The sequence below is a fragment of the Cupressus sempervirens genome, chromosome 6 (genome assembly GCF_028749045.1).
Source record: "Cupressus sempervirens isolate cs-2001-9-10 chromosome 6, ASM2874904v1, whole genome shotgun sequence".
In the NCBI taxonomy this organism is placed as follows: Eukaryota; Viridiplantae; Streptophyta; class Pinopsida; order Cupressales; family Cupressaceae; genus Cupressus; species Cupressus sempervirens.
The window spans coordinates 152,994,541-153,005,088 of NC_143123.1; the positions used below are offsets into that span (position 1 = coordinate 152,994,541).

General features: G+C 38.2%; 1 protein-coding gene across 9 annotated transcripts in view; it reads right to left on the reverse strand.

Annotated features, from left to right (window-relative positions):
- Positions 1-7,744, reverse strand: part of LOC149551696 (RNA-binding (RRM/RBD/RNP motifs) family protein) — a 100,521-nt gene extending 92,777 nt beyond the window's left edge. Inside the window, exons 1-2 of one of the 9 annotated variants that reach the window (XM_089787213.1) lie at positions 7,551-7,650; positions 7,390-7,442 (exon numbers count right to left, since the gene is read on the reverse strand). The gene's annotated coding sequence lies outside the window, so the exon portion shown is untranslated. Of the gene's footprint in view, positions 1-7,389; positions 7,443-7,550 lie in introns of all 9 variants that reach the window. The other 8 variants (XM_089787215.1, XM_089787221.1, XM_089787217.1 and 5 more) reach the window with 8 other exon arrangements.
- Positions 7,745-10,548: the final 2,804 nt, after the last annotated feature.

Below are 10,548 nucleotides of genomic sequence, written 5' to 3' on the forward strand. Positions count from 1 at the left end.
TTTGAAGTTAATTTCACAATCTCTGAAGCCCTTTGTGCAAAATGGTTGTTCAAGACTATGCATGTGACACCCTCTCCTTCAACCTTCTTTGAATAAGGTGATCTAGTTATGCTTGACTCACAATCATTTGATTCGAAGAAGTCATTACACCAAGAATGCATTGCAACGTCAAGAAAATCATTGCAAACCTTGTAATACAGAATCTCACCAAATCCCTCCCTTGTATGCTTTCTCATCAAATGTAGAGCCCAAGGGTGATTGTAAATATATTTTGTGATCCTCCTCGCATCTTCCACAACTAGAGTCACCCAATCAAGTTTTCCTATGTCCTCCAAAAGAAGGTCAAGGACATGTGTTGCTCAATATGTCCAAAAAAGAGCGAGATGCCTTTCTTGGAGGCTTCTACTTGCTAGCAAATATGTTGTTGCATTATTTGTTATGATTTGCACCATATTCTCTACTCCCACCTCCATGATAATGTTTTTGCATTTTGCACATTATTGGAGGCATCAACCAATCTCAACAAGAAACCAAACAATTAATAATTGTGTGGTTTTACCATCAGTCCACCCATCAGAATGAATGGTGCAGCCATACTTTCTTCATTCTTTTCTTTGGTCATTTACTTATTTTGTCCTATCAACCGCATTTGTGAGCAACTTACAAGAACAAAGCGAAATCAAGCCTTTGCACACAACTTTGATTTAATAAACAAGAAAAACAATTCAAAATGAAATCAAGTGAACTATTTACTAACTCCCACCCAAATCCTTGCAAGAAGGGGCCTTGTACCCTTTTCTTGAAACTGTCATTGCGGTGACCAAATTTAGCCAATACGGACTCTTTGCCACATTTAATGGGGATGTGGAAGTACCAAAAATCAGCACATGCAATCTTTGTTTTCTCATGTGCCTCCCTATTCCATCCAGTAACCTCTAATGATGGTTCTGCTCCAGGTGTGTTTCTAGACAGAAAATAACTATCTATAGGTTGTGTCCTTGATGGTGATGCAGTAGGTACTCTCCCAAAGGAAGCACAAGTGGTAAATGTGGTGGTGCTGAATATGCAGATATGTGGGTCACAATGAGAGCCTAGTATGCCCTCAAGTGTTGCTTCTTCTTTAATGTCAACTGAAGCGCTTTGAGATTCAGCTATGGCTGCTCTCATAGTTAGTATTGCCTCTTTCCTTCTCAATTTTTTCTCTTCCCCAGCTACAAGTATGGCATTTAAGTATGTTTTTATTTCTTCAATGTAATTAGTATATCTCCTCGCACCATGCTTGTCGATGCCAGCAAGGTGGTATTTGAGGCAGTTTATGCCTCCATGAAATGCTTCTTCATATTTAATGCAAATCACCGACGCAAGTCTGGTCCTTCATAGGCATACCTCCAAGTCCTATCTCTAGCACCTTTAGGATGGGTGCCTATATATCCAGATGGGCATGGTTCTAGTGGCCAATCATTCTCTGTAGTTTCCATATTGAATTAATGGTTAACTGTTAACCTACACATACAACGCAACGAGACAAAATTAATATTCTAGTTAAACAATTTAACAAAACTATCTAAATTAGTTTAAATAATTTTAGACATCATTCAAAGTTTAAAAAGAAAAAGAAAAAAAATGCTAAGGTTTGATTTTTTTTTTAAACTAGAGATTCTTCAAAAAAAATAGTGAAAGATTCAACAAAACTTATCAAAAATAGTGTGTTACATCTTGTTCCAATGACTCAAAATCATTTTGAACTACTTAGAAATGATTTTCTATTCATCTAGATGCAACAAAAATAAATAAATTGTTTTAAAAATATATAGAAAGAAAATCAGAAAACCTACCTAGGAAAACTGATTTTTCTTCAGAAAGCACCTCAAATCTGCTTCAAATCGATGGAAATCAGTTTGCAAGTGTTTGGAAGAATACCTTCCCCCTTCTCAGCAGAATACAAATCAAAAAATGATGAAATAAAACTCATTTGTGCCATTTTACACCTTTGTGCACAGATGGCCGAGTTTTTAACATGGACTACCAAGTTTTTGGCTAAAACTCATCAAGTTTTTGCTTCTTTTTTTTCTTTGCAAGTTAAAGTCATTGCTACTTACCAAGGAAAAAAAACTCATGAGTTTTTAGCAACTCGACAAGTTTTCAATGAGTAGTCCATCTATGGCATTTATCTATTTTGAATCCATTTAGAATTTTAGTCGAAAGCAAAGTTTCAACTAGAAAAGATTTTATTTTTCCATTTATTTAGGGTGTGTTGGCACCTTCATAATTTTGCAAAATATAAAATAACTATGATGAAAAAATTGACTATGGCACTCAAAAACACCCCTGCAAAAACTATTCTGAATGGCCAACTTCGAGGATGAATAAGTTGATGCCCTCAGATTGTTATGATGAATCACTTTCAGATCATGTTTATCGACTACAAGTTAATATGCTCATCCATTTGCAGCTTCCCAAAATCAAGTTTGACAGGGTTTTGAAGCACCAAGTTTGTGCGATCAGAAGAAGTTTGCACTTTGCACATTGTCAGATTTGTCAGAGTACCCCACTTCAATGGTCAACATTTCAGAACCATATAAATTTGATGACGAACTGATTACTAATTGCAACTGTCCTCATGCTAATCTACCTTTGTGTTCATTTGCAAGGCCCCGAAAACTTTGCTTGGCTTTTATACCAAACCAAAACCAAATGCAATTTTCAGAGTTTTGATATCTGCACCTTGATGACAATTTCAGGAAGGTCATCATTGATCGTCAATACCTTGTTGAGGAAGTGAAGTTATGAAAAGCCCTTTTGAACACACGTTTACACGTACTAATGAACTCACATGACAAGTGACGGTTTCCAAGAGGGAGATTTAGTATTTTTACAGAGCATGAAGTTTGTGAGTTTCAGATCAAACATCTCCAGTTGCAGAAACATTTAAGTGACTACCTTTGAGCATTAACATCTTGTAATCCTGAAGGCATCATGGGAATCCATTTCGTGATCTAATTCCCATGTTGTCATAGAACATGTTCGTGCATTTTCGCAGCTCCAGGAGGTTGTTTGATGAGTTATTCAGGGCAATTTTTGGTTAGAATGCAAAGATGGCAGGGTGGGATGTGGATGCACACCAACAAAAAATGGGATCCAAAATGTTTATCTTTTTCGCCATTTGGAAAGGATGGGTGTGCTTTTTCTGCAAGTGAGGCAAAGTTTTTGGACATAAAATTTCTCAGAGCGTTGTGATCTTCTCGATAGTTGCTATTTAAGGGCGGCTTTTCTCCACCTTTTTGAAGGGTATGAACAGGTTATAAAAGAGTAAAGTTTTATTGCAGCACAATCAAATAAGATTGTTTTTCATAATGAAAGTAGTGGCAAGAGCTAAGATATGTTATTAAGGCCAAATCATCCACATAGGCACGCATGTATAGCAACCATGAAGACGACCCTGTAACAACCCTTTGAAGGAATGCCACTTCTTTGGTTTTGATCTTTGCAAATGATGTTTTCAACACAAACATGCCAGATTGATCAAAATCGATACTGCCATTATTGTGTTCTCTGCTATGATTTGCATTAGATATAATGTTTCATCACTGTTTTAAGGAGCAATAACGTGTTTGTTTCATGCCAAACCATTTCCATATGCGGCTACGCAGTGACAGAGAGATGGCTCAGGGAGAATCTTTGCACAGAAAATCAGACGACTGCTGCTACATACTGTAGTAACTGTACAATGCTATTGCAATGTAGATGCCTTATTTTGAATGCTAGTGCCAAGTTGTTCTCCAGAAATGCACATACCCTGAGCACACAGATGATTGTGCAGGGAGCCTCCATGCAGTAGTCTACTGACTTCATGCTCATCTTAAAAGATTAATGCAGATGCACAAATTACAGTTGTGCACATGGAAGGAACAAAGGAAAAACACAACTACCACATCTTTATTTCCTGTGGGCTCCTAAATTGAGTGTAATTCATGTTTGAATGGTATTTCCAAGAACGATACCATAATCAAACCATATCTCCATATGTGTTCATACAGAGATCATTTATAGTGGCTGTATGCTCCTCTGAGTGGATCATTTCTCTGCAAGTAGGGAGGCACTATTTTTGTCTTCCTCCATGTTATTGGTTGCAGTGATAAATTTCTTTTGAGGAATGTTCTAGATCGATGGAGCCCGTGTTATGTCATCTCCAGCACAGTGTGCAAATACTGTGATGAGGGGCAGCATCAAATAGAGGTTCCTCTCTACTATGATGAGGTTTTTTGAGCCATGTTGGTGCACAATTTTCTTACCATTGACTGCGCTCTCTCATTTAAATCATCAATATCTGGTTGAAAATGGAGCACATAGGAAGGAATCTAAAGGTAGAACGCACAGAGAGTAATAGAAGCAAAGCACCATGATATAGAGGCATAAAAAACAGCTTACAAATACTTTGGTGAGTATGACTTAAAAAGTTAAGGAATCAGAAAGAGTGCATGGAGACGCTTCAAAAACTTGAAGATCAACAGCAGCAGTAGCAAAAGTAAAGGATATAATGACTAATTAAAATGAAGATTGAATGGGAAGAATATTTTTGCAACCGAGGTTGCAAAGCAGTTTAAGTTTTTAATTGTTCACTAGAATGAATCTAATTTCACAAAGGAGTAAGCACCGGGGAATTGTAATTTATTTTACCAGTGAACAGCTTTTACTTGGAGGTAAAGATGTTTGCACAAGGTTATCTTTGTTGGTAAAATTGCATATAAGGGTACAATTGAAATGTGAAAGTCATAAAACATCAAATTGCAGATTTATGCATATATGGAATAAAATAAAGGGGCAAGAATGCAGCTACAAAGTCTTATTTTCACCAAGGTGAAAATTTCTGAAATAAATGTTATAATGAAGAACGCTAACTTGGCAAAGTGTAACTACAAAGAGGATCTGTTTTAACCAGGGTCCATGTGTTTTCATAAAACGGCCAAGTTAAACTGAATTTTCACCAAATGAAGTATTTTCCCCAAAAGGTGAAAATTGTTTCACTGAAGATTTAAATGTGTGAATGTGAAATATTTCCACAGGAGGCTGAAATGTTTATTATAGGTGAGAGTGAAATGAGTGTGTTGAACCATTAGATAAAGCGCAATGAGCATGTTTTTCATTCTGCAAAATATTTCCACAGGGATAAGAATTGCAAAAGGGGAAATAAGACAAGTATTTCACTTGCAATAAAACAGAAAATCAAATGATTTCAGTTGCAAGGAAGAAAAGAGAGAATAAAGATTATTTTCTATGGCAACTTTAAAGATAACCAAATGCAGTTCAAAGGAAGGCATAGGAGGGTGTGAAGGAAGAGGAGAATTGTTTTGCAGATCAGATTTTGAGGGGACAGGTTTCAACAATAGATTTAATCTGGAGTTCTCTTCCTTTTCTACATATATTCTTCCTCCTCCTCATTTGTACAGGTTCTGATATTTCTGATGTAAAAAGTAGAATAGAGAAATGCTTAGCTTAGAGTTGGAGTTCTATCTACAGTGAATTCAATGTGCAATTTTTCAATGCTGTGAATTAGTTTGAACAAAATTGTGAAGAATATGTTGCAGAAATTGTCTGAGTTTTGTATGCAGGTATATATGAATCACACTATATCAGATATGTTTTGATTTGTCATCATGGTTTTCCTGTAACAGTGTAAGTTGTGTTTTTCATTCTCTCAAGGGAGGAAATAAAAAGCTTTCCGCAAATTGCAGTGGGTCTAAGAATGTGATGAGGACCTGTAAGCATGATTATTGAACAGTATGAGGGATTGCATTAATGGCAAAGGGGTCACTAATTTGGAACGATCTGCTGTTCAAATTTGCATCCAGGACATAAGATTTGACTCCACAGCCTAGAATTAGGCACTGATCTATGATACTTTTCAGATTTGATTCAGAAATATTCATAAAATCAAAGTCATTTCACTTTCATGTTGTTAGGTGTAGATGTAGATTAGTTTAGTTCTAACAGTTACTCAAGGTGAATGGGATTATGTTTGAGAATTGGTTCAATATGAACACCCATTATTCATAAATCTGAGAATCGTCCACTTCCATAGGTCTGCAGTGTGCTGTTTGGAGAGTATATCTGATTTGCAGACATACAAGAAGGAACACACTCCCGGATCTTGTGGAGCTCGAAAAGTAGAAGGCTTATATAGCCTTGCTCATTGCATTTTCTTGTCTTCAGTGTGTTGAGAGTGTGGATTACATGTTCTAGTTTCCCCATCCCATGATCTGGGCATTGTATTTCTCCTTAGGAATGAAAGTAGCAAGAAAAAACTCTAAAAGGGTGTGACAAGTAAAAGTGTGGAGCATGAAAAATTAACAAATTTGAAAGCATCGGATTCGCAATGCAAAGCCATATCCTGACTCCATACCACTCACCCTACTAAAGCCTGACAGGTGTAAACAAAAAAAGTATTCTTCAACAGTAATGACAGCAATAATAATTGCACATAAAAGTTGTATACAAGTGTTGTGCTCAAATATAAGTGCCTCAACAAGAATTTATACCATTTCAACTCAGGGGTTAAATCACTGAAATGTCCATTGTCGAAATATGATCTTATTAAATAATAATGATAATAAATTAAATGCAAAATTTAAAAAATCAAATTTTACTTAAGTTAAATGAATGGTCAAAAGAGTGAAATAAAAAGTTGTGAATCCCTCAAGGAGATAAGAGAACTTCATTTGAAGGGGGAAGGTATGAAGGAAGAAAAAATGGAGCAAAGAAATTAAGAAAGAATTGATAGAAAATGAAAGGGATGGGAAGAAGATAAGGAAGAGACTTTTTCAAATGGGCAGCAATAATCAAGGGTTGTGACCCTTTAAAAGAGTGATAATTGCGAAGGTTGTGATCATTATGATTGGAGGATATAAAGAGGAGAAGATTTCATTTGAGCAAGATATCGGAGATCAATCAATTTGGCAAATAGTATATTATTTAGAATTCTTTGAAGCAACAATGAGAAATGGTGAGTCAATTTTTATGAAAGGCAGTGACCCTTCCACCAAGTATAAAGGAGAATTCATTCAAAACATTGAAGGGAACTCATCAATCATCGCTCACAGATACCTGAAGGCATAAATCCAGGAAAATCAAACCAAGGAGCAGAAGCACTTACCCAATAGAGCAGTAATCAGTACCCATTAAAAAATATATTAAATCAGATCTGTCTAAAGCATAACAGCAGTCTGAAAACATATATAATCTGCAATGATTCTATATTCTAAAAGTATAGTGGGCAAAATTTAGGGCAGTCCCAAAAAGATCGCATTGCAGGAGGCTAGTTACGAAAATAGGATTTGTCAGAACTCACAAACTTCCCCGCAAAATATATTAAAAAATCCGAACCGTTCAAACCTATGCGGATGTATATGAGTTGTCATGTCTTCTTTGTCCAGATGGTTTCTTTACTGCCCTCGGTAGGAATGGAATTTCAGTTAATCTTCGATTAAAATATATGAATTAAAACGCAAACTGAATACTTCACAGCCAGAAATCATAAAATATGTATGACTTACAAGGAATAATAAGTAAAAGGCAAAAGAAAATTGCAGGAAAGGTTGGACTATTTGATTACAGAGTAAGTGCACCTCCAACCTCCAACCTCCAACCTCCAAAGTTGATATTGACCTATTGGTCCGTTGAACACGAGAAAATAATCGATGTAAATGGTGGGCGACTCGCTAAATTCGCTATTTCATATTGTTCCTTTTCATGTATGCGTATCAATTTTTGGTTTTAGTTTTTTAAAATTTGTATTCCATGCAGTGATTTTTATTTTTTTATTTTTTTTGAAAAGATTAATAGTCCTTTTTTATTAAAAAAAAAACTCAAATTTCAATTTATAAAAAAGGGGTCGGGGGATATAAGATCACCTCACGAATGAGTTCATACTGTTGAAGCCAGACTAAAAACACGGTCACAACCGGAAACAAAAACTATTCATCAAAAAAAACATATAAGGCAACCTCAGGGTGCCAAAGCAGTGCCAGCCGAGGGTGGTGGATCATCTTTGTCATGAAAACCCCAATCATCTTTGGGATTGGGAGGCGGGCTGGGAACAATCCAGCCATCATCAGCAGCAACAGTAACAGTGGCAACCTCCGCATCTTTAACCTCTGGCCGCAGAGGAGAGATTGCCAAGTCCAAGGGAGGCCACTTCCCAGAATGTGCACGATGAGTACCAGGAGGAGGAGCCGAGGACCAACCAGAACCACCACAGGGTGGGAAAGTTGAGCGGCGCCATCATCACCATTGGGAGAGCGGTGGCAGGAAGCCTGGGAGCACGGGGTGTGCGAGTGGTGGCCTAAGGAGTGGCGCTAAGGATGGCGGCCACGAGATGTCGAGGTATCTGCTAAGGCATCAGGAGGAACTATGGCAATAGTGCAAGGAGCATTGCCCCAATGGTTCAGCAGCTCCTGCAGGTGAGCTACCTCAAGGGCAACTTTGTTAGCTTGCACTTGAATCTGCATAATTACATTATTACAAATGCATGCCTTAGTGTACATAGCAATATTAACATCCAAAAAACTATGTGTGAAAAGAACAGCATTCCTATCTTTCCACAAAGAAAACAGAATTTCCAACCTAAAGGTATGCCAAATCTGGGCAAACTTCCAAGGAAATCTAGGAGAGTCACCCAGTAAGATCATGTGCCAAGCAAAAGACTCGGGCCTAAATGGCTTAAAAAAATCATGAATCAAGTGCCAATAATTTTGAGCACGCTTACAAAACCAGAAAATATGCAAGAAAGACTCTAGTTGTCCACAAAAGGGGCATTTAGGATCAGGAACCCCAATGTGTTCGAGCCGAGGCCCTAGGGGAAGACCTTGGAAGGTCAGGACCAAGCAAAATGTGCAATCTTGGGTTCAATTATAGCATTCCAAATGGTATCAAAATGTTTTCTCCATTGAGAAAGAGAAGATTGCAAATGCCATCTCTGGTTTAGCATATCCACCATCGAAAGATGAGACAAAAACCATCTGTATCCCAAACTTGGCTTGTAATTAGAAAATGGAGTGGAGAATACCACTTCCAATCAAGGCACCAAGGTCGAACAGACTGAATCCTCACTTTATGAACTAAGTGAACAGGGATGGAAGAAAGCAAAAGGTCAAAAGTCTGCCGATCTGAACTGATAAGGCGGTACTGTACTTGCATATCTTCCCAGGTCCTGAAACTCATGGTGACCCTTGAAAAGAGGTCCTTAGGAGTTCTGATGCCATGTTTAAAAAAATGCAAAGCATTGGCCCCTTGAGTCTTGGCGAGGGGAGTACCCTGAATGGCAAACAGGGGAGACCACCAAATGTTCTACTGATTTAAGGAGAGACCATTGCAAAATTCATCTCCAGCCCATCGAAGCCAGGGCTTAATAGCCTCCCAGGCTTTCCAGATGCTCTTGATGACAAATGAGCCCTGAATGGCCACTAGCTCATGCATGATGAGAAGGGTTTGAAAATCAATCCCCTTCCATGCAAGCTTGTTGACAGGAAAGCTAGAAGAAATGCAGTGTTGAACCAGAATCTTCCAAGCTTCATCTCCTGAAATAGACCTAATAATCCATTTTGCAAAGAGAGCAAGGCCTGTTTCCGAGTGGAAAGTAGGCCAAGACCACAAGACTCTTTTGGGAGACAACAAAAATCCTAGGCCACTCTGTGAAAGCCATGATGATCAGAACCAGAGGCCCAAAGAAAATCCTTAAGCAATCTTTCCAGCTTCATGTATGAAGCTTTAGATGGAGCCCAATAGAAGGAGTAATACACATGAGTGGCCGCCAAAATATTTGAGAAAATCTGGAATTTCCCAGCAAGGGAGAGCGGCTTTGTGATCCAGTAGTCAAGCTTCTTGCTAATCTTGGCCAGCACAACATTCCAAAGTTCCATAGGCGACACTTGGAATGCAAAAGGAATGCCAAGAAAGCGGAAGATTTCCCCGTGTGTAACCCATTTCCACTCAAATTGGCTGAGCCAAGGTGGAGCTGGCAAAAATGACTGATGGAAGCAAAGTGTTTTATGCCATTGAATGGCAAAACCAGAGGCTTGACAAAAGGTGTCCAGGCAACTTAAAGCCTTATTGATGTTTTATTCATCCTCTAAAAGAGTAAGAAAGAAATCATTAGCAAAGTGTCCATTGACTAATTAGGAGGATGATTCAGGCAAGGAAATGCCACGAACTAGTCTTGAGGACACAGAATGCACTGGCAAATAGCCAAAACCTTCCGCAGCAAGGACATAAAGCATAGGAGCTAGTGGGCAACCTTGCCTGATGGAACGAAAAAGTCCAAAAGCCTCATATTGCGAGTTGTTGATGGTAATGCAAGCATTAGGATCTCCAAAGAGCATCTCCACAGATTGAAGGAAGTTGGGGCCAAAACCTAGGGCCTGGAGCATAGCCAAGATGAAGGGCCATTCAATGCGATCATAGGCTTTAGCAAAATCTATCTTTAAAAAGATAGCCTTCTGATTGGACTTGCGAGCCCATTCCATTCCCTCCCAGACAGCAATGATGTTATCAAGA